General features: G+C 49.6%; 1 pseudogene; it reads left to right on the forward strand.

The window, feature by feature from the left end:
* The first annotated feature begins 4920 nt into the window (after positions 1–4920).
* Positions 4921–19384, forward strand: LOC126964095 (uncharacterized; annotated as a pseudogene).
* The last annotated feature ends 7557 nt before the right edge of the window (positions 19385–26941 follow it).

Consider the following 26941-nt stretch of genomic DNA (forward strand, 5'->3'; position numbering starts at 1 on the left):
GTTGCTGGGTGCAGGGCCTGCCCAGGGCTGCCTGCCATTGCTGGGAGCTTAGGGATGATTTAGAGATAAGGAGGATTTTGCTACTTCAGAGAGCTTTGGCATAGTCCCTGAAATGGCAATAATCAGTCAGAAACATTAAAAATGAAAAAAAGAAAAAAAGCAGAAGGAGGGAAATCACAGGAAAGAAAAAATGATGCCACGTTGCCAAGCAAGACGTTTTAGAAATAAAATAGAAACAGCACCAGAGACTCACCTGGTAGGTTTTCAAGTTTTAGAAAATGCTCATTTCTGGGGCCAGGTGCCATGGCTCACCCCTGTAATCCCAGTACTTCGGGAGGCCGAGGCGGGCAGATCACGAGGTCAGGAGTTCGAGACCAGCCTCCCAATATGGTGAAATCCTGTCTCTACTAAAAATAAAAAAAATTAGCTGGGCATGGTGGCATACTCGTGTATTCCCAGTCGCTTGGGAGGCTGAGGCAGGAGAATCGCTTGAACCCAGCAGGTGGAAGTCGCTGTGAGCTGAGATAGAGCCACTATACTCCTGGCAGGACAAGAGCAAAATTCCATCTCAGAAAAAAAAAGAAAAAAGAAAAAAAATGCTCATTTCTTTTTAGGGACATGGATGAAGCTGGAAGTCATCATTCTTAACAAACTAACACAGGAACAGAAAACCAACCGCATGTTCTCGCTTATAAGAAGGAGGTGAACAATGAGAACACAGGGAGGGGAACATCACACACTGGGGCCTGTCGGGGAGTGGGGGCAAGGGGAGGGACAGCATTAGGACAAATACCAAATGCATGCGGGGCTTAAAACCTAGATGACAGGTTGATAGGTGCAGCAAACCACCATGGCACATGTATACCCGTATAACAAACCTGCGTGTCCTGCACATGTATCTCAGAACTTAAAGTAAAATAAAAAAATTAAAAAAGACAATGCTCATTTCTGGCGACATGTCAGAATCACACGAGGCCTCTCCAACAAAGCAGGCCACCGACACCTTCAGTGGCACTAGGGAAGGCCTGGGCGTGTACCATTTGAAAGCACGCCCGCCTCCAAACCAGGTGACTCCGGCAGGCAGCCAAAGCTGAGAAGCCCTTGCTTTCAGGCTCGTGTTGGAGCAGGAAAGTGTCCTCAGTCAACACTCTCTCATCCTTTCCCATACTCCTTTGTTCTGCTGAATTTTTTTTGGCATCTTATTAAAAGATTCCCCAATGATGAAACAACTATCCTCTCATCTTTGCTCTTCCCGTATTTCATATTATATTTCTATTTCTCTTCCCATTTGGATCTGCTTTGTGAAGGTTTTTGTTTTGTTGTTTTTCTTTCCTAATTTCTCCCCAACTTCAACTCCCCCAACCCCCCACCCCACTTGTGTGGTGCAGCTCAGCTCATACAAACAGCTCCGAGACCCACAGCGGCATGGATATTTTTGACTGTGCAGCTGCAGTCTCTCTGGGAACTCAGCTACAGAAATCCCATGAAGATAGCAGGATCCGAAAGAGATAACAGCGCCTGCATTTCTGCTGCCTACTGCAAGGACTTTGCAGGTCCTGGAGGAACCCGGGCCAGCTCTGAGGCCGGGGAAGTGGGTGGATGGGACTGAGGCTTGCCCTCCTCCCTTTGCAGCTTTTCTGTTGCGTTCCTCTGCAGGTCGACAGCCAGAGGGGGTGTCTGAGGCCTCCTCAGGGTGCCACCTGCAACTAGGTCAGCAGTTCTCAACCAGGGACATTGGGCAATGACTGGAGATAGGTCTGGCTGTCAGGAAAGGGTGCGAGGTGCTCCTGGCATCTAGTGGGTAGAGGCCACGGATGCTGCTTAACATCCTACGATGCCCAGGACAGCCCCTGCCCACCCTTTAAAGAGAATGAACTTGCCCCAGTGTCAATAATGCCCAGGTGAGAACCCTTGAACCAGAACATAAAGTCCTTGAAGGCTGGCAAGGTTTCCCTCTTCCTTGGCAGCCGATAGTTTATTATTACTGAATTTGGGTTAGGATAGAGTTGCATCAACCCCAATCATTTTTGTACCACTATCACTTGTTTCATAAATTTCTTTAAATTAAATCACTGTGCTTTCTTAAGTCCAATAAATGTATTTAACATGAAAATTTTAAATAATTACAGTATTTGGGCAACCAGTATCACATGCCACAAATAGACAATACCCCTAAAAATAAGTGAAATGAAGACACAGCCGAGTTATGCGTGTGGCTGGCTGGAGACGGTTGCCTGTGAAGGTTCTGAATATGAGGTTCCCTTTTTCCTGTTTGTTGCCATTCAAATGTCAGAAAAGGGTTAAAATATGCTCGCACTCCGTGGAAACTTTCTCCTTGCAGTCGTGGAAGGGCCCGGGAGAGGGAATGAACTTCGACCTAAGTCTTCTCTGAAGTACGTTCCTCGAACTAGGGGTCACTGGAGCCTGCCTGTCCTAGGCCAACCCAGGAGCTGGGCTCCCTGACCCAGGGGCAGCCTGGGGTGGTCACCGTGCTGTGGATTCTAGAGGGGAGCGGCTTGAGTTCCAGGCTCCGTGCTGCCCGTCACCAACTCTGCAATCTCAAGTGTCATTTAAATTTCTCGGCCTCAGTTTCTTTCTTCACCTGTAAAGTGGGGTGTTGCTGTGCCCACTCCTAGTGTGGTGATGAGGATGGCAGGAGAGAACGAACACACACTCCACGCTCGGCACAGTACTGCACCCACTTCCTGCTCAGTAATCCCAAGTCTTCCCGTAACGCATTGTCAGGAAACATGAAGACATTTTCCACTAATGATAGTAGTGATGATGGTAGTGGTGGTAGTGATGGTGATGATGGTGGTAGTGATGGTGGTAGTGGTGGTAGTGATGGTGATGATGGTGGTAGTGATGGTGGTAGTGGTGATAGTGGTGGTGGTGGTGTTGGTGGTGATAGTAATTATGGTGATGATGGTGGTAGTGGTGCTGGTGGTGGTGATATGATGATGTGATGATGGTGATTATAGTAGTGATGGTGGTAGTGGTGGTAGTGATGGTGATGATGGTGGTAGTGATGGTGGTGATGATGATGGTGGTGGTGATGATGGTGGTGATGGTGGTGATGATAGTAATGATAGTGGTGATGGTGATGATAATGGTAGTTGTCATGATTGTAGTGGTGATGGTTGGTGGTGATGGTCTTGGTGATGGTGATAACAGAGTGTGTCTAATGTAAATATAACGTGGTTAGAAAAAGTCTCAAAGAGAAGGCAAAATGTTTGTACAGATCTAAAGAAAACAAGGGAGTAATGTGCTGGTCTAGCAGGAGCCTGTTTCATGTGGAGGAACAGCAAGTGTGCAGGTCAGGAGGGGAGAGTGGACCCAGCACCTGAGGACTGGCAAGGAGGCTGGTGGGCTGGGACTGAACTCTCTGGGAGAGTGCAGGCAGAGTACGGGAAGAGGCAGGGGGCGGGTGTCATGAGACCGAGGCCATAACCAGAACTTCAGCTTTTATACTGCATAAGATGCGGATGCACGGGAGCATCATGAGCTGAGAGGTGACACCTGGGACTTAACTTCCATCTCCATGGGGCCCCTCTGGCTGTGGAGATGGCAGACTCGGGGGTGAGGGACTCACATGGGCACCTAGGAAGAGACATCTGCAAGAATCAGGATGGGTTCTCCTACAAGAAGGGCTCATATCCAGAATCTATGCTGGAGGACAAATTGACAAATTTACAGCCAAATAAGTGTGGGGAGGGAGGGTGAGGGAGACCCTGCTCTGAGTCAGGGTTTGTTTTCTGCCCTGGCCACCACGTTCCCTCTGCCATCGTGGGTGGGAGGCTGACAGAGTGGATGGGAAGGCAGAAGCTGGTTGGATGCGCTGCAGAATAGCCTTGAAGGGTTTAAGCTGGCAGAGGACAGGTCCCTGGCCTTGGGCAGGACAAGCTGTGGCTTTGGTGAGGCCAGTGGGCCTGGCAGGAGCCAGCACCCCATGGCCTGACCCTGGCCGGCTGAGGAGGGTAAACAGATTCAAAGGCTTCCCAGGCAGAGGAGGCAGGGCAGGACCCAGACAAGGGCTCTGGCTGTCTCCATGTCCCCTCTCCTGCGGATGTTTGGCTTCTCTGGGAGGGCAGGAAAGAAGAGGCAGGCACCTGTATTATTTCAGCTGAAGGCGCGAGGAATAGTGCAGCGGAAAAACCCAAAAGGAGTGTGGGGACAGTGTTCCCAGAGCTGGGCGTCTCCACGGGGGAGTGGCCTGGCAGGATGGATGCCCATGACCTGCGTGGACTGGACGTCGCTGCTGGGGAGGGGGAGCTGGGGGCAGTGTCTGGCTGCCCAAGGGGCCAGCAGAGGCTTTGTACAGCGAGAGACCCTTGAAGTAAGGTGGCGTCTCCAAGAGCCAGGGTCCTGGGAAGCACATGTTTGGGGAAGCCCTAAAATGGAATGGTGAAAAAAAGAGAGGAGGACATAAAACGACAGAAAGGGAAGGGGTCGGGCGGAGGTAGAGCTAAGCATTTGATCATGGACACTTCTCCATAATGACTCAGCCCACAGAGCCCCTGTGCCCCGACTTGGGGTGGACATTGCCAGCAGCTTGGGTCCCCACCACACCGCGGCCCATGTGCTCTTCCCACATCCTGGAATTTTTCTCTCTCCTCCTCCTCACCTCAGAAATCCTACCCAGACCTGATGGCGGGCCAACGACTGCCTCTCTGAGAAGGCCACACATCTCCCCAGGGCCTGCACTGTGTCTTGGTCTGTCTTCTGCCAGAGCAGTTGTTTCTCCATCAGGGACCGTTCTGCCCCTCCCACACGGGACATTTTACAATGTCTGGAGACATTTTTGATTGTCAAAATGGGGGAAGTAGGGTGTGCTCCTGGCATATCTCGGGCAGAGGCTAAGGATGCTGCTAAATATCCCAGGATGCACAGTGCAGCCCCTCAGAGAATCACCAGCCCCAGATGTCGGAAGTGTGGTGAGAGGAAAGCCCTGGAGGGTGTTGGGGGTGTTTTGGGTGAGGGCATGTTCACATCACTGTCTGCTCTATGTTGGGTGCTTATTTTAAGCCAAATGCTGTCCTGAACTTCTCACACGCACTGTTCCCTCTAACTCTCACAGTCCCCTGTACGGAGGCCCTGTAGACAGCAGTGATAGGTGAGGGAGTGGCATCCTCCAGTACTTGGCATGCAATAGATGCTCAATAAAACAGATCTCTGGCCTTGTGGGGTGCAATCGCCTAGAGAAGAGAGACAGAGGGAGGTGGAAATTTCTCCTGGATGAGAAATGGTTGCAGCTGACATTGAAAAAGAACACGTCCATCCCAGCACAGCTCTGGGCAGATGCCATCCAGACACAGCCAGGTCCAGTGGGTGCTTCTCTGGGCTGGGCTTATCCAGCTCACAGCTGTCCTAAGTGCAGGACCACTCCTGCCTTTGTTTTTTTCAGCTGTGTTACCTGTAGTGGGTATGGAAGTACATCCCCAGATCCCACCCCCATGAAGAACTGACTGCTCCAGCTGCTGGGATGTCTATCAGCAGCCAGCTGCAGAAGTCAGAACCTGTGAGGACTGCCTCAGTGGCAAGAGGCTGCCATCCCCTAGGCCATGTTTCTCCTGGGGTGACCACATCAGATTCTATCTTAGCAGACTGGAGAGAGAACCTCTTGATGGTCTTGAAGAAGCAAGTTGCCACGTGTGAACTGCCTATAAAGCCAGTTATGTGGAAGGGAACTTCGGATTCCTCTAGGACCTCCAACTGACAACCAGTAAGGAGTTGGGAAAAGAAATGGGTGCTGCCCACAGCAGGAAAGAGCTTGGAAGCAGATTCTTCCACAGTCAAGTCTCTGGATGAGAATGCAGCCCAGTCAACACCTTGATTGCAGCCTGTGAGACCCTGTGTAAAGGATCCATCTAAGTCATGCCTAGACACCTGACCCATGGAAACTGTGAGATAACAAATGTGTGTTGTCTTAAGCCACTAAGTTTGTGGTAATTTGTTATGCAATAATAGAACACTAATTATTGCTAGTGATAAAGAAAGTAAATGCTGCATGTACACCAGCAGACATTCAATAGATGATGTTTGTTATTATGTTCATCTATCTATCCGTCCATCCATCCGTCCGTCCATCTTCCTTCTTTCCTTCCTTCCTTCCTTCCTTCCTTCCTTCCTTCCTTCCTTCCTTCCTTCCTTCCTTCCTTCCTTCCTTCCTTCCTTCCTTCCTTCTTTCTATCTATACAGCCAGCCATCCTGTAGAGTGAGGGCTATCACAAGGAAATTCTGTACCTTGCAAAAGTGCTGGTGCTTTGACCAGCTGAGTCTGGGATCCCAGGGGTGTATGGGAGTCTTCTCGGGATGTCCTTTATCTGCACTTTTTAACACACAGTAAACATTGACCATCTTTGAGAAGGCACCGCAATTTTTTTCAAATTTTTGGAGCCAACCTTAGGACCAAGAGACACTAAAGATCTTGCCATCTAAGTCTGATCTAAGGAAAATTAAACTTGTGGGGTGTGTGTGTGTGTGTGTGTGTGTGTGTGTGTGTGTTTACCCATGAGGTTTGTCAAAGGCAGGGTGGGCAAGACACCCAGTCTATCCTCTCTCCCACCCGTTTGGCCCAAGCCCTGAATGGCTTCAGGTTGTGAGTGATGAGTGCACAAGGGAGCAGGGGAGCTTCTGCGTGGATCCAGCTCTCCATCTGGTCGTCAGTGGGGAGACCAGACACAGATGTCAAATATCTACAGCAAATGTGAGACTATTTGGGTACAATTTAGCAGAAACGAGTCATCCTGCAGACATAAACATTTTAATCGGAGTGACAATTTATTCAAACAATTTGACAATGCTTACACATGCTGAACAGATGGGCTAGGGTGGGGGGCCCAGCAAGAGAGCTGGTGGGGGAAGGAAGCCCCCGGCAGAGACTGGCAGGACTACTGGGAGGGGCAGAGTGGAAGATGAGGGCTCCCTGCCCTTCCCATCCCCAGACAGGCTCCTGGAATGACCCCAGATCGCACCCCAGGAATCCTGCCTGTGCTTTCTGACACCTTTGTTGATGTCCTGAACTGCCGGGGACTTGAGGTAAATGCTGCAAAAAGGAAGGCCATTCATTCATTAATTCACTCATTTAAAAAGTATTTGCTGAGCGTCTGTGAAGGGCCAGGCCTTGTGCTGGATGCTATGTGCTGTACACATGTATGTGCATGCATGTGTACATGTGTGTAGCCTCATCCACTATTCATGCCTTCTGATCTCTGAATTTGGAGTTTGTAGTTGTCTGAGGCTGGCCCAGAAGTAGCTCCTAATTTGAGGCTTTTGGTGCAAGCGGTTTGTTTGGCGATTGATCCCAGGAAGCTCCTGTTGGGGTGTGAGGAACGGAGAGGCAAGGAAAGGGAGGAAACAGACACAGGGCAGTAATGAGCTGGCTGTGGAGTTGCTACCCCATAGGCAATTTCACTGGGGACCCCAGGGAGATGGTGTGGGGCATGCCTCAGACATACCTTCCCAACCCCCAGGTCCTACTAACTGAGGGCGTTGGCTCCTGGGCACTTCCTAATCCATCCCACCTGGGCTGAGGAGCGAAGGTACTTGCCGTGGCTCATGGTACTGCACTAGCTGGTGAGTATCCAGGGAACGTGAGCTCACAGGTGGTGCTTTTGCATCAATACTGCTCTGCTGAGTGATGCATCAATTTTACTCCGGCCTGGCAGATGAAGGAAACTGAGGCCCACAGACTGAAATGACATGCCCAAGGTGTCCAGTTGGTTAGCAGTAAAGCCAGAGTAGATCTCATGTTTTCTGAGCTCCCATCCACTGCTCTCTCCTCAGTACTATATTGCGATTGTCAGTGCTTCTTTGGGACATTTAAAAGAAAATTAATTCACAGTAAAAAATTATGTCAGTGGAACAGTCCCTGATATTCAGGCTCTTAGCTGTCCCTTTGATGAGCTTATTTGATTAGAAGTGTGTGAGCTCTTTGGCCCTGATTGAGAAATCATCGTCTGAGGCCCTGGGACAACTATGGTCAGCCCCTTGGCCCTTGATGTACTTGGGGTTTCTTTCCCTACGGCAGTGGGCAGAGTTCGGAGCCCTCATCCTCTCATCTCAAAGCAGCACCCTTCAAGCTACCTCCCCTTCTCCCTCATTTCTCACCCCAGTCCACATTGTCCAGGAGTGAGTCTTCCGAACCAACTTCAGGCACAATTTCCTCTTCTCCAAAACCACCATGAAGGCCATTTGGAGTCAGTGATAAGATTCAAGTCTCAGACCCAGGCATCCACCTGCCCTCTCCATAATGACTCTGTCATGCAGCAAAGGCCAACATCCAAATGGTGCCCTGGGGTTGCCTCCAAAGTTGCCCTTGTCCATCTCGGCGGGCATCCCTGCAGGGTACAGCAGGGCAGAACCTGACCCTGGGAGTCATCTTGACATCCCAGACCTTTCCTCACCTGCTCCTCCCATCCACCAGCAGGTGACATGAGATCTTCCTCCAAAACACATCTTGGATCCCATTCCTGGTATTCATCTCCTCCCTAGTCCAAGGTCTCACCACATCCCAATGGTCTCTCTCCTTCATCCACTCTTACCCACCCCTTGATCTGTTTTCCATTCAGCAGCCTGAGCCATCTTTTAAAAACTTAAATTGGATGGCATTGTGAGCATGTGTAAAATGCTCCAATAACTCTCAGTGGTTCTTACTGTGACCACAGAGGACCCCCATGATAGGTGCTGCCTGGCTTTGTGTTCCCCACCCTCCCCTTCCTCCACCCCACTTTATTCCAGGCACACTGGTGGCTTTCGGTGCCTTGCCCACTCCTCTCTCCACATCCCCTCTCCCTTGGATGCATCTTCTAGCTGATCTCCACCCACCCTCCCTTTTATCCTCCAGAACTCAGCCAAAATGTCAGCACCCGGGAGGCCCTTCCCAGAGTCTCTTACAAGGTGTCTCCCTGCCATTCTCCACACCAACACTCAAGAATCTGCCATGGTGTAATAATATGCCTATTGCGGTCACTGTCTCTTCTGCAAGACTGTAAGCTACACAGGCAGGCACCATGTTTATTTTGTTCAGCAGTATATTCCCCGATATCTGGCATGTACTAGGGTTTGTTTCCTGGAAAATTGTTGAATGAATAAACAAGTGGTGGAATAAATCTCTAGGGCTGCTTCTCACTCCAAAATCAGAAACATTTTCCATCAGATTCAAAACCTTTCCCTTAAAGGGCTCCCTCCAAGGTCCAGTCCTGGACACCCGGCCTTCATGGCTCCTGGAAATCTCTCACCCCACATTCCACACTCCCGACGCTCCACACAGGCGGGGCCATCAGCTTCTGTCATGCCTTTCTGTCTGTTCTCTCTTTTGTTCATTTCTGATCCCTTTGCCCCAGGTGTCCCAACAGCATCTGCCTATGGAAATCCTTACTGCTTAAAGCCCAGTCCAACACCATCTCCTCCAGGTGACCTTCCTCGTCCCCCAAGCCAGAAGAAAGGGCTGACATTCACGGTGCTTCTTGCTATGTGTCAGGCTCTTGGCTAAGATATTATACCCTGGGGCAGATTGTGTTTTTCAGAGAAGAGTGCCATCAATGATTCCACACCACTTGCTCTTCTAACAAATGTGACATTGACACTCCTCCCATTCAGTAGTGGGAGGAGCTTGGGTGGAGCGATAGGGAATATGGCAGAAATGATGCTGTGTGGCTCCCAAGACTGGTCATGAGAATGCTATGAGCTTCCACCTTGTTCCCTAGGATTGTTCATTATTCAGAGTGCCATTGAACTGGATATACAGTCAATTCGGCTTTTATTTTTCTTTCCCTTAATGACAAATCCACTGGGAAAAGGCTATGAGTAACTGTGAGACCCCAAAGCATGAGGGCACATGTTCTGTAACAAATGTTTGACAAGACGGCCATCTCCTTCGAGTAGGGATGAACTGTTTCCCTCCTCCTTTCCCTCCTCCTGTCTCAGGTTTTCCGAGCGTAGATGCTTCCCAATTTATCTCTTAATATAATCTCCAGTAACTCACCCCCCTCCTCCCAAGCAAGTGGAATGGTTTTGCAATTTAATTTAATCACCCACTGAGTTTCCAAAATTAATTTCCTGTTAGAAATAAATATTGTACTATGAATTATAAATCAGACCAGGCGGTAATTTGCAGACAACCTGTAAATTACAATTTCTACTGTTGTTCTCTGCAGCAAATAGAAGAGGGAGCACTTAGTGTCCCCGAGATTGAGCCTGTGCAGCCACTTAGGAGGAATGTCAGGTCTGAGTGGACGTGTCATCCACGGTGGAAGGCTCTGGCTGCCAGGGGGCCTCCCGCCATCAGCTGCTTCTGCTCCTTATGATTCTGTAGCACCAGTGTTCAGAGAGCTCCCCACTGTCTATTGGCCCCCGGGGGTAGAACTATGAATATCAAGGTCCCTGATCCAGGACATCAGTGCCTCTTAGTCATGCCCCACATGAAGAGGCTGTGATAATAAAGATGGAGGGAAGGACTCACACTGCACTCACCGCGTGCTGATGGCTGATTCTAAGCATTTGTATATATTAATTGATTTGATCTTCACAATAGCCCTATGAGGTAGGCTCTATGATCAGCATTCTATTATGGAAAAGGAAACTGAGGCACAGAGAACACAAGTAACCTGCCAATGATGGTGAGTCAGCAGGTGGCAGTGCCCTGTTGTGTGAGGCAACCTGGGTCCAGAATTGGGGTACTCCTCACCCCTCATGCTCATGTCCTGGTTGACCCACGCTCACCCCACTGCCTTCTCCCCGGCCAGGCCACTTTCATCTCTAAGCCTGATGGCCATCGGAGCTCCCAGCCAGTCTCCAGCTTCCATTTGTCTCTTCCAGGACCCCTCCCTCACCAAGGAACTCAGAGAACTCCTTAGAAATGGGAACTCCAGTGTGAAAATCCCAGGACTGCCTCGTGCTCTTAGGATGAATGACACGACACCCTTGCCTCCAGGCGACTACCAGGTGGGCAGGAAAGACGGAAGCTCTCAGCACCGGCGAGCTGGGCCCCTGACAGAGGTTGTACACTGTGGCTTCTTACAGAGAAATGACGACCTCACAGGTTGCACTGGGGGTGGGAATGAAAAGATCCTGGGAGGGGCACATGTCTGTGTTTCTCTGGTGAGCAAACCACTCACAAATCCATGAGGCAAAGTCCCAGCATCCATTCAACATCCATGTAGCCAAGTCGTTATTGACTAAAAGCTAAGCCATCAAAAGTAGGGTGACTCCATGGTGAGTGGCACAAGGAAGACCCTTGGCCCCAAGTAACTCTCAGTTCAGGAAAAGGATGGACAGTAAGCTGGCAACCCCAGAGCTGCATGGCCCACCCGTGCTGGGAAGTGGGGTGTGGGGCCGTGCATGGGCCTGAGGGGGCTTCTGGTGGCTTTCCTTTCCTCCCACAGCCTACGGGTCTGGGGAAGCTACTCTCATCGACCCAACTCACAGGTGAGGAAACTGAGATGTGAAGTGACTTTCCCCAGGTCATAGGGCTGGCATGTGGCAGAGCCGAGGGCATCAGGCAGCTGGCTGCACAGCCTGTGGGGTGACTCTCATGAGTCCCAGCTGTTTTTTCCTGATTCTCAGTAAGTTGTTGAATGAGAATGTCAGGCCAGCCAGCAGAGGCAGCTCATGGGGGTCCTGCCTAGAGTGGGTTCCCTCACCCACTCTGGGCAGATCATTCTTTCCTTCCAGACAGTCTTTGGATCCATCAGTCTTTCTATTGCAGGTCCAGAAGCCCAGTGCAAAATAGCTAAGAAAAAAAAGAAAGTGTACTGCCTCATTTTCACTAGAAATTCTGGGATAGTGCTAGTGGCAGGCACGGCTGGATCTAGGGACTTGAGCTCTGTCTTCTGGATCATTCTGTGTCTCTCCTCACTTGATTCTATGTGGCTTCTGGTCTGCTTCTAGAAAAGAGGCTGCCCTGCCCTGCAGTCAGGGAGCACCCAAGCTGTCATCCACGGGTGTCCTCGCAGCTCCACACCCAAAAGGAAAAGCCACTTCACCACCAACAGCAAACACAGCCATTTTCAGAGAGGGCCCAAAAGACCTGGCTGAGGCCAACTGCCCACTCCTGAGCCTACCACTGTGGCCAGAGGAATGGGTGCTGTGACTGTCTAAGGCATTGATGAATGCAGCGAAGACGTAGGGCAGGAATGACATTCGACGTCGGCCACAAGGTGCTCCAAGCGCTCCAAGTGCTGTGCTGGAAGCGGCTTCTGCCTCACAGGAGGCTTGGGTTGGGCTGCCCCCGGGAAAACCTTGGGGTAGACCAAGAGAAATCCCCAAACTACCTTCCCACGGCTTTCCCAGCCTTGGCCTCCAGAGCCATTCAGGATGAACGGTGGAGGTGCTTGTGAGCATTCCTGGTCTGGAGCAGGCTCACTGGGAAGGTGTAGAAAACAAAAGACAAAGCTGGCCTCTCTTCTCATTGAACTATTCAGCCACATTCGAGTGTCTCCTCCATTGCCTCATTCCACTATCTGAACACCATTTAACTGAGAGTGATGACAGTAACCCCCTGAAATGAATTCACTTGAAGGTACAAATGGCTGATAAGTCACTCAGGTCCTTTCCCACCTGGCAGTTGGTCACCTGATGGTCTTAATGGTCCCTGGAAAGTGGGGTGTCAAGGGTGAGGCAGTGGAAGGAAGAGAAGGGAAAGGAAGGGTCTACAGTGCATGATGTTGGACCATGTCTGTTTCCTTTGGGGAACAAGGAAGATTCTTCTGGGACTGTCATCACAGTGCCTGGTCCCTGTACCCCCTGGGATGGCAGGTGACCTAACTTAAGCCGTTATGGCCCCATCCCTCTTGTCAAGAGGTTGGGCCGGAAATGGTATTCCCTGAAATTGCTGTGCTTGGAGCAGCACAGAAAGAAGCTTTTTGTGTTGTTCCTGCCACTGAGAGGACACACACCTAAAATGGCAGAGGCTGCTGTCTCTGCCATGGGGCCAAGGGACAGGAGCCTTTTTGAGGGAGGAGAGCCAGAAGCTGAGTAGAAGCAGGCAGAGGCAAGAAGGAGAAAGACCCCAGAAGACAGAGCCTGAGTTCCTGGATCCAGCCGTGCCTGCAGCCAGACCTACTTCTGAAAAACACCTTAAAATGAACCAGTAAACTCCCTTTTGTTTCTCAGTTACTTTGAGTTGGGCTCCTGTGACCTCAGTAGCCAGCTTGACTGATCTGAGGGTTGGCCGAGAGAGTGGTTACCATTTCCATCCCCACCTCCTCCTCTGTCTCCTCCTTCTCCTCTTTCTTCTTCGTGGGCATGACCACTCATTAAGTGCATACTCTGATCCGTGTGCACACAGGCCAAGCCTCTGTGTGGATTATATCAGCAAATCCTTCTAGCGAGCATCACTTTATACTTCTCGGTCCAGCTCAGACAGAGCCAGCACCCAGGCCTCTGACTCCAGGTCCACGTTCTTCCCAATTCTCCGTGCACAGACAGTCTTGCTTCAGGCAGAGGGTCCACCTCCCACACAGTGACCAGACCAGCACTGTCCCCAAGGATGGGACAGAGTGTGACCGGAACAGCTGGGCAGAACACCTGGCAGTGCTTCTTGCCCCATTTTTTTCAGTGCATAAATTCCCTTTTCTTTGCTTCTTTCATCTGGCCCCAGGCCTGGTTCCCTGGGGGACAGGGAAGAAGCAAGTATTTCCTGGAGGCATACTCGGCTTAAGTTTAGGCTAAAAAGCCTTTTTGACATGTAGAAATGGAAACTGCCAGAGCCCTGGGGTTAAACCCTTCCGGTCCCAGTTCCGTTGGTAAAACAGAAAAGAGAGCTTGTGTGGAGGGGTGGTGGGGACGGCGCCGGGCCGCTGTGGCTGTGGGCCTAGTGCTTGGAGGGCAATGTGAATGGGAGCAGCAATAGGCTAGTGAGGGTCGGGGGAGCGGTGAAGGGGTGACAAGAACCTGAGAACCTTGGATCCCAATTTTTAGTGGTTGGGGCTTCCAGACAATAAGGTGAAACTTCCTCACTGCAGACGGAAGCTTTATGCAAATCTCAAAGATGTCAGGCTTGCAGATTTGGGGAAGTTTTATTTTAAAAATTGTGGCAAAATATGCATAGGATAAAATTTATCTTTTTAAGTGTATGGCTTCAGGTCACTAAGTACATTCACATCATTCATATTGTTGTACAACTGTCACCGCCTTCCATCAAAAGAGCTTTTTTTTCTTTCTTTCTTTTTTGAGACGAAGTTTTGCTCTTGTCACCCAGGCTGGAGCGCAGTGGTGCCATCTCGGCTCCCTGCAACCTCCATCTCCTGGCCTCAAGCAATTCTCCTGCCTCAGCCTCCCTAGTAGCTGGGATTACAGGTGCCCACCACCATGCCTGGCTAATTCACCATGTTGGCCAGGCTGGTCTCAAACTCCTGACCTTCAGGTGATTTGCCCACCTCAGCTTCCCACAGTGCTGGGATTATAGGCGTGAGCCACTGCTCCTGGCCCAGTAGAACATTTTCATCATCACCACAAACTGAAATTCTGCCCGGGTTGAATACCTCCCCGTTCCCCCTCCCCCAAGCCCTTGGCAGCCTCCATTCCACTTCCCGTCTCTATGACTCCGGCCACTTTAGGTGCTTCCTCCAAGTGGAATTATCCCGTCTGTCCTTTCATGACTGGCTTATTTTGCTTAGCCCAATGTCCTCAAGGTTTGTCCATGTTGCAGCAGGTAACTCTTTCTAAGCCCTCCCAGCTGACATGTGTAGGCAGAGTTTTCTGAACTTTCCAAAAACATGCATGGGCCTTTCTGATCCCATGATGGGATCAAACATTTCTGGGCCTCAGAAACCCATGAAAATGATTTGCTCATTTAAAGACCAAACAGAATGATTACGGTGTATTTAGAGTGAGGAACAGCCACATTCTTGAAGGATGAACATTCAGAGATGACGGTGGGACAAATGTTCACTTATGCCACCAGGAACAAGCACTGAGCTTCTAAGGAGAAATTCCCAGCTCTGGTGACACTAACATTAATTGGCCAGTTTTATGTAACAACAATAAAAGTTTTAGAAACTTCTTAAAATCTCCAGCCTGCAGATCTTTGCTCTGTGGTCGATGCTGGCGTCTTCCTAGGAGCCCCCTTCCAGCTAGGTCTTCCTAGGACCCCCCTTCAGGCTAGCTCTGGGCAGCGTCCTGATCTTCGGTGAGTTCTGACATTCTGGTTTGTTTTAAATGCTGTCCAGCCACGCTTCTCACAGCACCTCACGTCTAACCCATCAACAACCTCTGAGTGACTTGATGTGGAGCTGACTCCATTCTGGGTCCTGTCCCAAAGCAGAATTTCTGAGCTAGAAGAGGATCGTTGCCGAAAGGTGAGATGTCATGCACAGGCTTCTGCGGTCTCTCCAGGGGGCCCACCATCCTTCCAGTCTTTCCCTGGTGGAACTTTCTCTCCCTGCAGAATGCTTCTAATTGGAAAGGAATGGCATATATACATATATATATATATATTTTTTGGAGACAAGAGTTTTGCTCTTGTTGCCCATGCTGGAGTTCAGTGGCACGATCTCGGCTCACTGCAACCTCTGCCTCCTGGGTTCAAGCGATTCTCCTGCCTGGGATTACAGGCACCTGCCACCACACCCAGCTAATTTTTGTATTTTTAGTAGAGACGGCGTTTCATCATGTTGGCCAGGCAGGCCTCGAACTCCTGACCTCAGGTAATCCACCCGCCTTGGCCTCCCAAAGTGCTGGGATTGCAGGCATTAGCGACCACGCCCGGCCCGGCACATACTTTCTACATCAGCACTTCTAAGCGTGCACCCCATGAACTGCTTACCCCGGAATCACCCCAGGACAGGGCCCGCAGAATCTGCATTTTAAATCATCTCCCCACTAGGTTCTTGTGCTCACCAAAGCCTAAAGACCAACTGATTCTCTTACGTTTGAATTTTTTAGAGCAAACTTGGGTTATTTTTATAACCAAATAAAAATCAAGATAAATAGCCATTTTCTTTCTTTTTTCTTTTTCCAGCTGTTCTCTTCCCTTCCTTTCTTCTCTCCTTTAGAGAACCGAAGTTAAGACCCTACGCAGACATCACAGCACCTCCTCTCCCTGACCTTCCGATTCAGGGGCTGCATTCCCCTTTTCCCTTTCTCTCTCTTTCTTTCCTTCTTTTTCTTTCTTTCTCTCTCTCTTTCTTTTTCTTTCTTTCTTTCTCTCTTTCCTTCTTTCCTCCTTCCTTCTTCCTTTTTCTTTTCTTCCTTTCTTTTTGACAGAGTCTTGCTCTGTCACCCAGGTTGGAGTGTAGTGGTGCTATCTCTGCTCACTGCAACCCCTGCCTCCTGGGTTCAAGTGATTCTCGTGCCTCAGCCTCCCAAGTAGCTGGGACTATAGGTGCCCACCACCATGCCAGGCTAATTTTTTGTATTTTAATTTAGAATTTCTTCAGGGCTCGACTTTGGAGATCAGTAGGGAGGAGGGTGCGCACCCCAGGAAGTGGGGATGCTCCGGAAACGGGTTTGCTGGCTGTGGCCTTGGACAAGCTTCCCAGGTTCCAGGCTGGCTGTCTGCACCTGCTACGTGTTCCCAGGGGAGTGCGGGAGACCCAGGCCGAGCAGCACAGCCTCCTCGCTGGAGGGGCCATCACTGTGGGGCCCCTGCTTTTGTTGCCAAGGGCCCAACCTGGAAGGCCCTGGGTGCAAGGTCAGGCATCTTAGAGGCCAAGGGAAGAAAGCCAGACCTCCTTTTATTTTTTTCTAAAGAGTAAACAATACAGCTAATAAAAGGGATGAACTCTTAGACTTTTCTAGAATCTTCTCAAGACAGCCTGCTCTCCAGGCCCCCACAGTCCTGGATGCAGCACGGGCCTTCGGAGAGAACCCCAGGCAACACGATGGCACCGTTTCTGTCACACAGCGTCCTCAGCTCCTCTGTGCTGCTTTTCCCTGTGAGGTCCTTCCCAGCACTCAGTACAATGACCAGCACAGGAACCACCTGCTTTCTCTCAGGGCTCACCTCCTCAGTGTTAGTGCCCCACTGCTGGACTGGGAACTCCACGAAGCCAGAGCTATGACTCTTTTGTTTGTTGCTGTGTTCCTGGTGCCTGGCGCACAGTAGGCCTTCAATATACTGTTTATTTACTAGCTCAATAAAGGGCATACATTTCCCAAATCCTCTGAATTTACAGGATCACAGAATGCAGTCATTCCCCTTTTCCCTTTCTCTCTCTTTCTTTCTCTCTTTCTCTTTCTTTCTTTCTTTCTTTTCTTTCTTTCTTTCTTTCTGTCTTTCTTTCTTTCTTTCTTTCTTTCTTTCTTTCTTTCTTTCTTTCTTTCTTTCTTTCTTTCTTTCTTTCTTTCTTTCTTTCTTTCTTTCTTTCTTCTTTCTTTCTCTTTCCTTCTTTCCTTCCTTCCTTCTTCCTTCTTCCTTTTTCTTTTCTTCCTTTCTTTTTGACAGAGTCTTGCTCTGTCACCCAGGTCGGAGTGTAATGGTGCTACCTCTGCTCACTGCAACCCCTGCCTCCCGGGTTCAAGTGATTCTCGTGCCTCAGCCTCCCAAGTAGCTGGGACTATAGATGCCCACCACCATGCCCGGCTAATTTTTTGTATTTTTATTTTAGTAGAGATGGGGTTTCACCCTGTTGCCCAGGCTGGTCTCGAAATTCTGACCTCAGGCAATCCACCCAACTCGGTCTCCCAAAGTGCTGGGATTACAGATGTGAGCCACCTTGCCCAGCTGCAGTCATTACACATTTTTTTGAGGGCCTGCAACATGCCAGGAACTTTGCCAGGTATGAGATCCATTAGAAAACAAGAGCCCTACCCAGTTCTTGCCTCATGGAGCTGAGTGATACTAGTACAAACAAGGTTTTGGGAAACAGAGAGACAAGGGTTTAAAAATTCCAGGTCTGCCACTTACCTGGGTGCACTTGGGCAGCTGAGCACCAGGGCCTCGGTTTCTCCATTTGTAACCCGGAAGTGATGACAGCATCCCAGGGCCTCGGTTTCTCCGTTTGTAACCCGGAAGTGATGGCAGCATCAACTTCATCAGGTGGGTGGATTGGAGACAATGTGTGTAACGTGTTTAACAAAATGCTTAGTACCTACTATGTGCTCAGTAAATTAGCTTCTGCATTATAATCCTAGGGCTGCTGTTACAGAGAACCAGGGGGTTGAACACAACAGAAATTTGTTCTCTCACAATTCTGGAGGCCAGAAGTCCAACGTCAAGGTATCAGCAAGGCTGGCTCCTTCTGGGGGCTGTAAGAGAAAATCCATTCCACGCAACTCAGGAATCCTCCATGCTCCTTGGCTTATGGCAGCAAAACTCCAGTCTGACTCTCGGCCAAGTGGCTCCTCTCTCCTGTGTTCTTATAGCTCTGTACCCCTTTCCTCTCGTAAGGGTGCCAGTCGCTGAATTTAGGACCCACCCTGATCCATTATGATGTCAACTGACCTAAGTACATTTGCATTTCTACATAAGCCCACATTCTGAGGTTCTGGGGAGGCATGAATTTTGGGAGGGACACTATCCCGCCCAGAACAGCTTCTGTTATTTAGTGTGTGTGTGCTCAGTGCTTTGTAGACTTGACTTGATTCCCTCCTCCTAGCCATATTATGAGGATGGGACAGTGGCTACCTTGCCTCAGATGAGGAGGCGAGGCACAGAGCCTTGGAACCTCTCAGGATACATGATCATCTTTGCCCTTGCTTGGAATTCACCTGGTTTTCAAAGAGGGGGACTGCAGCAGAGCCTCCCAACCTGACTTTTCTCTCCAAACGGCAGTCCCTGCACGACAACGAACAAGGAGAAGCTGGGCTCCAGAGAGCCGTATGTTCACAGGTTCCACAGCGAGAAGAAATGTCCTGGTTTAAAACGGACATTGATCAGACCTGCTGGGAGGGCGAGCAGGAGGCAGAAAGGCACGGCTGCTTCCAAGTTTCTGTTGGCAGAGAGGGCAGAGCTGACAACTCCCAGTGAAACTGCAAGAGCAGAGACAGGGCCAGCCCGGAACCCCAGCCCCACTCACAGCTCTAGGTTGACGCTTCTCAGCGGGAAGAGCTCTATCTCTCTCAAAAGTTTCAATAATCTTATCCTAACCTGGCACAGAACCTCACCCTTCCTGGGAACACAGGAATGTTTGCTACTTGATGTCAATAAAATCCAACTCCTTAAGGTCTCTCCTGGGATCGAAGGGGTGGAGTTCATTCCACACCATTCTGAGGACAGAGTCAGAGGAATTTGCTGGGTCTTCTCTGGCTCGGAATAAGTCCACCAGGCATTTCTACCTTATCCAGAAGACAATCGTTTATTTGCACAAGTGCACAGCGGCTGACACCGCCAGCACTAACCACATTGGATTCTCGGTCCACTGTCATTGAAGGCTCCAGCCCTCATTCAAGGCTGGTCTGTTCCCGTAGGCCTTCTGACGAGTGCCACATTTTGTTCCTCTAAATTGGGTGAAGCCCCCTCAAATGCTAGTTTCAAAGAGCCTTTGCTACAAAGGCAGGTGCTGGAGCCCCAAATCCAAAGGCTCTGACTCAGTAGGTCCAGGTTGGGGTCCCAGGACTGTAATACAGGTGTTCCTGGCACCACACTTGGCCAAATGCTGGGTAGCTTGGAAGAAAGCTCCAGAAGCAATCTAGAGCTTTATATCATCACTCAAAAGTAAAGATTTGTAGGAAAGATCTAAACCAGTGTCTTTCCAAGTTCCCAGCTTCTTCATCCAAGCTGCTGGTTGAGGGGAAGGTGATTTTAGATTTTAGGGCATCGATTTATATAGTGTGAAAATTATTCCCCTCTGGTTAGATCAAAGGAAAATTCTTCATCTGGCACTAAGAGTCTTTAGCACCTCCTGACACTTCTAAGCTCCCTTTTGAACAAAGAGAGAGAGGCCTCAGGCTTGAAGCCATCAGCAGGCAGCAGTATCTGGCTGGAATTTAGCAATGTTCATTTGTGGTCAAGGTATTTATTTCTGTAGTTACCTTTCATTAATGGCAAGCAACATCGACTTCCATTTATGATAATGATATCAAGTTCCCTTTTAGTTAAATGTTTCATTAGAAAAGTGAGGTGATTCACAGAAAAAGAAAAATAGGGACTTGAATTATAGTACAGGTGCTGGGTCAGGACAAAATGATGGTGGCGGTTCAGAAATTACTGATTTTTGGGAAATGCTAGTCTAGTCGATGCTTAGCATTTGGGGTTGAGAAAACCAAGGCCTTGAGAGGGGAAGGAACTCGTCTGAGCTCACACAATATCAGGTGGTGGTCTTTGCTGTCACCCACAGTCACCCACCATGGAGCTCTGCAGAACCGCCACTTGTGAACCAGGGGATCTGAGCTCACGGGGGAAGTGTGAGTCTCAAGGCACCAACATCTTTAAAACAGATAAAAATAAAGCGGCAAGAGTGACCTCACCCCAGCATGTGGTGGCCGCTGAGAGCAGAGGGCTGTAAAAGTTAATTGCCCTCTATTTGTGACCTGCTGTAGCAGGCGGGCCTCCTTCGAGGGGGTCACCCGAGAGGCGGCGGGCAATGGAAACATTCTTTGGGCCTGACACAGTGGTTCAACAGTGACCTCACCCCAACAACTGAAGACTTGTTATTCAAAACTTAATTTTATTTTGTTTCTAAGTGCTTAGGAGCTGGGGCTAAGGCAACTTTTGTCATCAAAAGGAAGGCCCAGGTCTTGGAAAGGAGCAGAGCATCCTGAGTGTCTGCCGAGCGCCGACTTTGCAGCCGCAGGTTCAAGCTCTTCCCTAACCCCGGCAGATCTGCCTTCTCAGTCCTATTGGTCTCCATGTGTGGTTCGCGCGATCTCTGGGCTTTGCTGATGTGAAGCCACGGGGAGGTGGAGTTTTAAGAGTGATGTTCTCCGCGGGAAGAGCGCTTTCTTTCTCGAACATTTCAGTAAACTCATCCCAACCTGGCACAGAACCTCACCCTTCCTGGGGACACAGGAATGTTTGCTACTTGATGTCAATAAAATGCAACTCCTGAACGTCTCTCCTGGGGTCCATTCATAGGGTGGGGTTCCTCTCTCGGGTCCCCCATTCAAGGCTGCTCTGTTCCTGCAGATCTTTGTTCTGTTTCTCTAACTTTAGCCAAGCTCCCTCAAACGCTAGTTTCAAAGAGCCTTTGTTACAAAGGCAAGTGCTAGGGCCCCAAATCCAAAGGCTCTGACTCAGTAGGTCCAGGGTGGGATTCCAGGACCATTATACAAGTGGTCTGGGCATCACACTTGGCCAAATGCTGTGAGATCCTCACACAAGACATGTATTGAAGGAGGGCTCTAAGGAGAAGCTGGAAAGGCAGTGAGGGCAGAAAGGGTCTGGGCAACGATTGGTCTCAGCTGGAGTCTAGCACAGTCCCATGGGGAGCCCTGGAACAAAAATGATGCCACGGAGTTGAAACTGTGTTAGGTGCGAGGCAAAGCATTCAAACCCCATGTCAGTCAGTCACCAGCTATACGATGCCTGTGGGGTGGGCAAGGAGGACCTTCTCAGTCATGGACACTTTTCCAGAGAAGGCAACAGCAGCGTCTTTAGAAGCATTCGTGCTCTGGTAAACCAGCTCTCAGGGATCACAGGAGGAAGAGTGCTGATTTATAGTTTTTGCCAATGTCTGTGGTGTCCATACTTCCTCTATGCCAATTGCAAAGCTACCAATGGTTTAACAATGGGCTCACAAATTTCCTGAATATTTAACAACGAGTTCTTTCAAGCCCAGAGGAGCTGGCTCAAGCACACTCTACATTAGCAGTCAACTCTCAAGACAGCCGGAGGAAGCGAAGGTTCCTGGAAAGAAGACTGTGGCAGAACACACAGCGCCTCTTGGGCCTGGATGATGGCAGGTGCTTTCTAACCAAGATTCCTGCTTCCTCTCTCACCCATTGCCTTTCCTTGTCCCATGAGCAGGAGCATCTTTGGCAGACACAACTCTAACACGCCACCCCGGGATTAAAACCGTTCACAGACCCTCCGTCACCTTAGGGATAAAGTCCCCTCCTCACTTTGGCCCTCAAAACTCTGCCCCTTGGACCCCTGTTGACCACCTCTTTCCACTCGCTTTCTCGTGGACTTTCTGCTCCGACCACCCTGACTCTTCTCCCGTCCTTGAAGTTTTGATCTCTCTCATGACCAGACATCCAGGCCGCTTCACATGCAGCCCTTTTGGCCAGAGACACAATGATGGCCCCTGCCCCATCCGCTCAGCCCACCTCACTTCAACACAGAATTGGTGGAACATCTACTTTGCATCTGTCTCATTTGTGAGCAGGGCATTCAGGACCGGCTGTGTGAGCTTGGGCCAGTTCACCCCATCTCTGGGCTAAGTTTGCAGTCTGTCTTCCACCCTGGACTGGTTTCTCCTTGAAGGTAAAGACTTTGTGCGGCTTCATTACTCTTCAAAATCCAACACCTAGTACAGGGCCTTATTATGGAGAAATGAACAAATTGATCAGTCTACCAAATGAATTATGAATGTCTGAGTGGTCAAGGCTGCTGCTTGGTAGTAAATGTCTCCAAGAAGAGCCCCTCAGAAAAGTCTCCCTGTGCCCTGCAGCCTCACCCTGAGGACTTGAGAGTGAAGTCACGGTGCTAAGAGCTGGCCCAGGCTCAGCCCCAAGTGTGCCAGCTGCTTCTTAGATGTGGCTCCATTTACTCCTCACAACAGACCTGGGTAGGAGATCAAAGCATTGCCCCATTTTAGAGACAAGGAAATTGAAGAGGCTCAAGGGGTTAAATAAATTACCCAGGGCCAAGTGGTTACTCAATAACAATTGTTCTACAACAGACTTTTTCACCAACAGCATTTCCTTCCACCATACAGAGCTATCATAGAGCAGTGCCTCATCATTTTATCTGCTGCTCTGTATCTCCCAGCACGGATGCACCTTCCTCTGTTTAAATGTCCCCGTTTGCTGAGCATTTGCATGGTTTTCCTTTGCTTTTTTTTGTGTGTGATCTCTGCATGCCTGTGTGAGTAGTGCTATATTGGCTGGAAGAGGAAGACGCAGATAAGAGTGAAGTTCACATCTTGAGTGATTTTGCAGCTAAACTTATGGGCAGTGAAGAATTCACACTGCCCAGAGAGAGTTTGGCCTTTGTCCCTGGCTCCTGGGAGGTGGCCTCTAAGCCCTTGGAATGTCCTGTCTGATAAAAGTGTCTTTGTTTACCTGGGAAATCTTAGGCCACACAATATTATCTATGTCAACAGTATGATTTATGGTGGGGGTCTTTGGTCACCCAGTACCAACCTGACCTTTGGAAGGACTGGAGGCCAAAGGCCAGCCACATAGGCAGTCATGCATGTCTACGTGCCTGAACCCCAATAAAAACTCTGGGTATGGAGGCTCACACGAGCTTCTCTGGCTGGCAAATCTCCATGTATGTGGTCATACATCATTGCCAGGAAAAGTGAGTGCTGTCTGGGACTTAGGAGAGGACAACTAGAATTTTTATGCTTGGAACTTCCCTGGGCTCTGCTCCATGTTTTTTTCCAATGACCAGTTTTAATCTAAATTATTTTGTGTAACAAACTGTGACAGAGTACAGTGGCTTTCAGTGAGTCCTGTGAATCCTTTAAGCAAATTATGAACCCTGAGGATAGGCTTGGGGACCCCAAATTTGTAATCAGTCACAGTTGTCTTGGGGATCCCTACTCTGCAATTTCCATTTCAAGAATGCCTCCTCCAGGACTGGCCCTAGAAAGAAAGTGCCAAGAGGCCTCCCACTGCATCTTGCCCATGGCTAGATCCCTTGGTCCCAGCACCCAGTAGACATCCAGTCAATACTTGTTGAATCTACACATTCAACAATGGCAGTCCCCGACCATCAGCCTGAGCTGTTAATGTTATTATCCCCACTTTAAGAGGCTGAGGAATCAGGAGTTCAGGGAGGAAGCACCCGGGGAAATTGTATGGGTTGGGGCCAAGCCCGGGGTTGCTTGACTTTTCAAAGTTGGACTCCATGGAGACCAATCCTGGCCTATGATGATGCTATCTCTTCCATGCATGCATCTGGCCTCAAAGAAAGGAAGATGGTGAGGACAGGGGGAGAGAGAGAGACCTTTGTGAGTATGAAAGGGAAAACCAGATGAGAGGAGATAACTGCTTCAATGCCATGCTTTTTATTATAGAAATCTGTACTTAGAGGTTAAAGAAAAGATTTTTTTTTTGGTTGTTATTTGCTTAAGAGAATTGGAGAACTGAGAGCTGTCTGGGTGGATGATTAATGGGGAAAAAATTACATTTCAATGAGGTCTCTCCTCCTGAAGGGTGACTCTCATCAAAGGGATGTATAGAGTGGATGTCAGGTTCATTTCCTCATTTCCGTCTCAGCTGGGGCTGAAAGAGACTCTCTTAAGGGGGAATCGGGTAGAAAAATTGCAGTGTAAGTCCAAGAGTCTTGTTATTAAAAATAACATGGCTAACGTCTACAGAACACTTGCTAGGGCCAGGTGCTGTGCCGAGCATGCAGTTTGCAGTATCACGTACATAGAACAGCCGCATGAATTACATGCCAAGAGCATCCCCGTTTCACAGATGGACAAAATGGGGCACAGGGAGCTTCAGCAGTTGGACCAGGGTCCCAGGGCTTGGAACGTGACTGAGAGCAGATCTGCCTGGCTCCTTGGTCACGGCTCTTCCATCCAGATTCGTTTAAGGGCTGACCCTGATTCTGACAGGGCTAACCATGAGCCCAAGATCCACAGATCTGGTTTTAAGGAGAGGATTGAAAGAGGCCGTACCCATGAGCAGGCTCCATCGCTGTCTGTCCAGCGCACTGGGATGTGGGCACCTCGCTCTTCTCCATCATAGGGCACAGTCTCCTCCCAGGTGTCTCCTTTCCCATACATGTGGGCTGTGGTTTTGTAATGGGGAGGAAATGGAGGAGACTCTTCCTGCTGCTTTGGGGCTCAGGAAAGCAGAGTTGGGGGAAGGCTCTTCTCTCTGTCTCTACTTTTACTCAGCCCTGTCCCAGCACCTCAAGGATATCAGAGGCAGGGCCATCAGCAGGAACACTGTGCTCATCGCAGGCCACTGTTTAACATGACTGTCCCCAGCAGAGGAGGCCAGACAGTTGTGGGTTCTGTGGCAAGTGCTCGGACAGACTGGCTGGGGGCTCTTCCAAGGCCCCTCAGCATTAATGAGGGTGGGGCTTCTGCTGATACCAGGCCTGAGGCTGTGAGCCTGGAAACATGGAGCCTCTTCCAATTTCCTTGTATGATGTCCTTGGCCATGCGTTTCCTAAGCCTCTCCTCTATCCTGTTTATATTGCCAACTGCACTAGCTCTTAGGTAGACAGAGCTGCAACACTAAGTTCTTTTTCTCTGCTCATCTTTCTTCCCTCACCCCATTCTTGTCAACTCCTGCTGCAAGGGGTTCCCCAATGCAGCACATGGAGAGGACGTGCTGGTTGCAGGGCCGCTAAAATGCTCTGCTGGAGGCCACTTTTGACCAGCACGAGAGGGTAAAGACAGCCAAGGTCCCCTCTCCTCCACCCCTGGTGACTCCAGGAGGGTTCTCCTGGGGAGAATTATGGTAGAACACAGATCAGGGTTTGTCTTATAATCCTGTAAATATTTACAAATGTGCTAGACTTTGGAGTTAGAGCAGTGAACAGAGCATCACAATTCCTGTCCTCATGGAGCTGATGATAAATGGATAGATGGATAGATGGATGGATGGATGGATGGATGGATGGATGGATGGATGGATGCATGGGTGGATGCATGGGTGGATAAATGGGGGTGAGTGGGCGGGTGGTTGGATGGATAGATGATTGGATGGATGGATAGGTGAATAATGGATTGATGGATGAATTGGTGGGTGAATGAATGGATAAATAGATGGGTGTGTGAATGGGTGGATGGACAGACAGACTAGACTTAAACCTCAGCTCTTCAGTAGTGTGTGATCTTGGACAAATTGCATAACATCTCTGTGTCTTAGTGTTCTCATCTGTTAAATGGTGATGACAATAGTATCAATTTCAGAAGTTTTTTTCTTAAGATAAAATGAACAAACATATAAAGTGCTTAGAATAGGGTCTGCACAAGGTAAGTGCTACATGAATTGGATTATGTTAGTGGAAAAGGCAGACATTAACCAAAATTTTTGTTAGAAGTTGTAACATTGTAACTAGTCAGAACCACAAAGGAGAGGCATGAGAACATTTAACAGGGTTTGGGGAGCGGTGGGTGGAGAGTGAGGGCCAGGCTGACCTAGGCAGGGAGGGAAGGAAAAGGTGAGGTGAGCAGTAGGTTCATGAGGGGCCCAGGCAAGGAGGGGTGAGCACAGCATTTCAGGCTCAGGGAACTGCACGTGCAAAGGCCCTGTGGAAGAATAAAGAGCACAAGATCTGAGAGGCAGTCACACGACTGAAGCTCGGGGACAGGTGGCATGAAGTGGGCAGGGGCTGAGAGATCAGCAGAAGCTGGACCCTGCAGGGGCTTCACCTTCCCAAGAGCAGTGCGGGCCAGGAAGGGAGGGAGGTTGGGAGTCATATCTGTGTTTCAAGAAGCTTGATATTATCTAACAAGCCCAGCAGTCAGCTCAGGCCCCCAGAAGCCTCAGGCTGGCCATCTGCAGACAATGCTGGTGGACACCAAGGCTCTGCAGAGCTGGAGGTGCCGGGCCCCCAGAGGTGGGTTGAAGGGTACCCAGGAGGCAGAACCAGAGCCCCACTCTCACTCCAAACAGAGCAGGCCTTTAAGCATATTTCATCTGGTACATATGTTGGGGCTTTGACAAAAGATGTCACTCAAGAGGTCTCCACAGCCAAATAAAAGGGGAAGAAAAAGAAATAAAAGAAAACCATTTATAAGCCAACCCCTTTGCCATGCAGGTGGGGAAACCAAGGCCTTGTGTGCCCTACAGCTACACAGTTCATGGCTGAACTGGGCCCTGGACCCCCTCCCTGCACTGCGCTGTGCTTTCCTGGAGTCTTATTAATATATTTCCTGAATGCTAGATAATATTTCTGTTGCCTTAGCAAATTAGCACAGAC

Source organism: Macaca thibetana, chromosome 10 (assembly GCF_024542745.1).
Source record: "Macaca thibetana thibetana isolate TM-01 chromosome 10, ASM2454274v1, whole genome shotgun sequence".
Lineage (NCBI taxonomy): Eukaryota > Metazoa > Chordata > Mammalia > Primates > Cercopithecidae > Macaca > Macaca thibetana.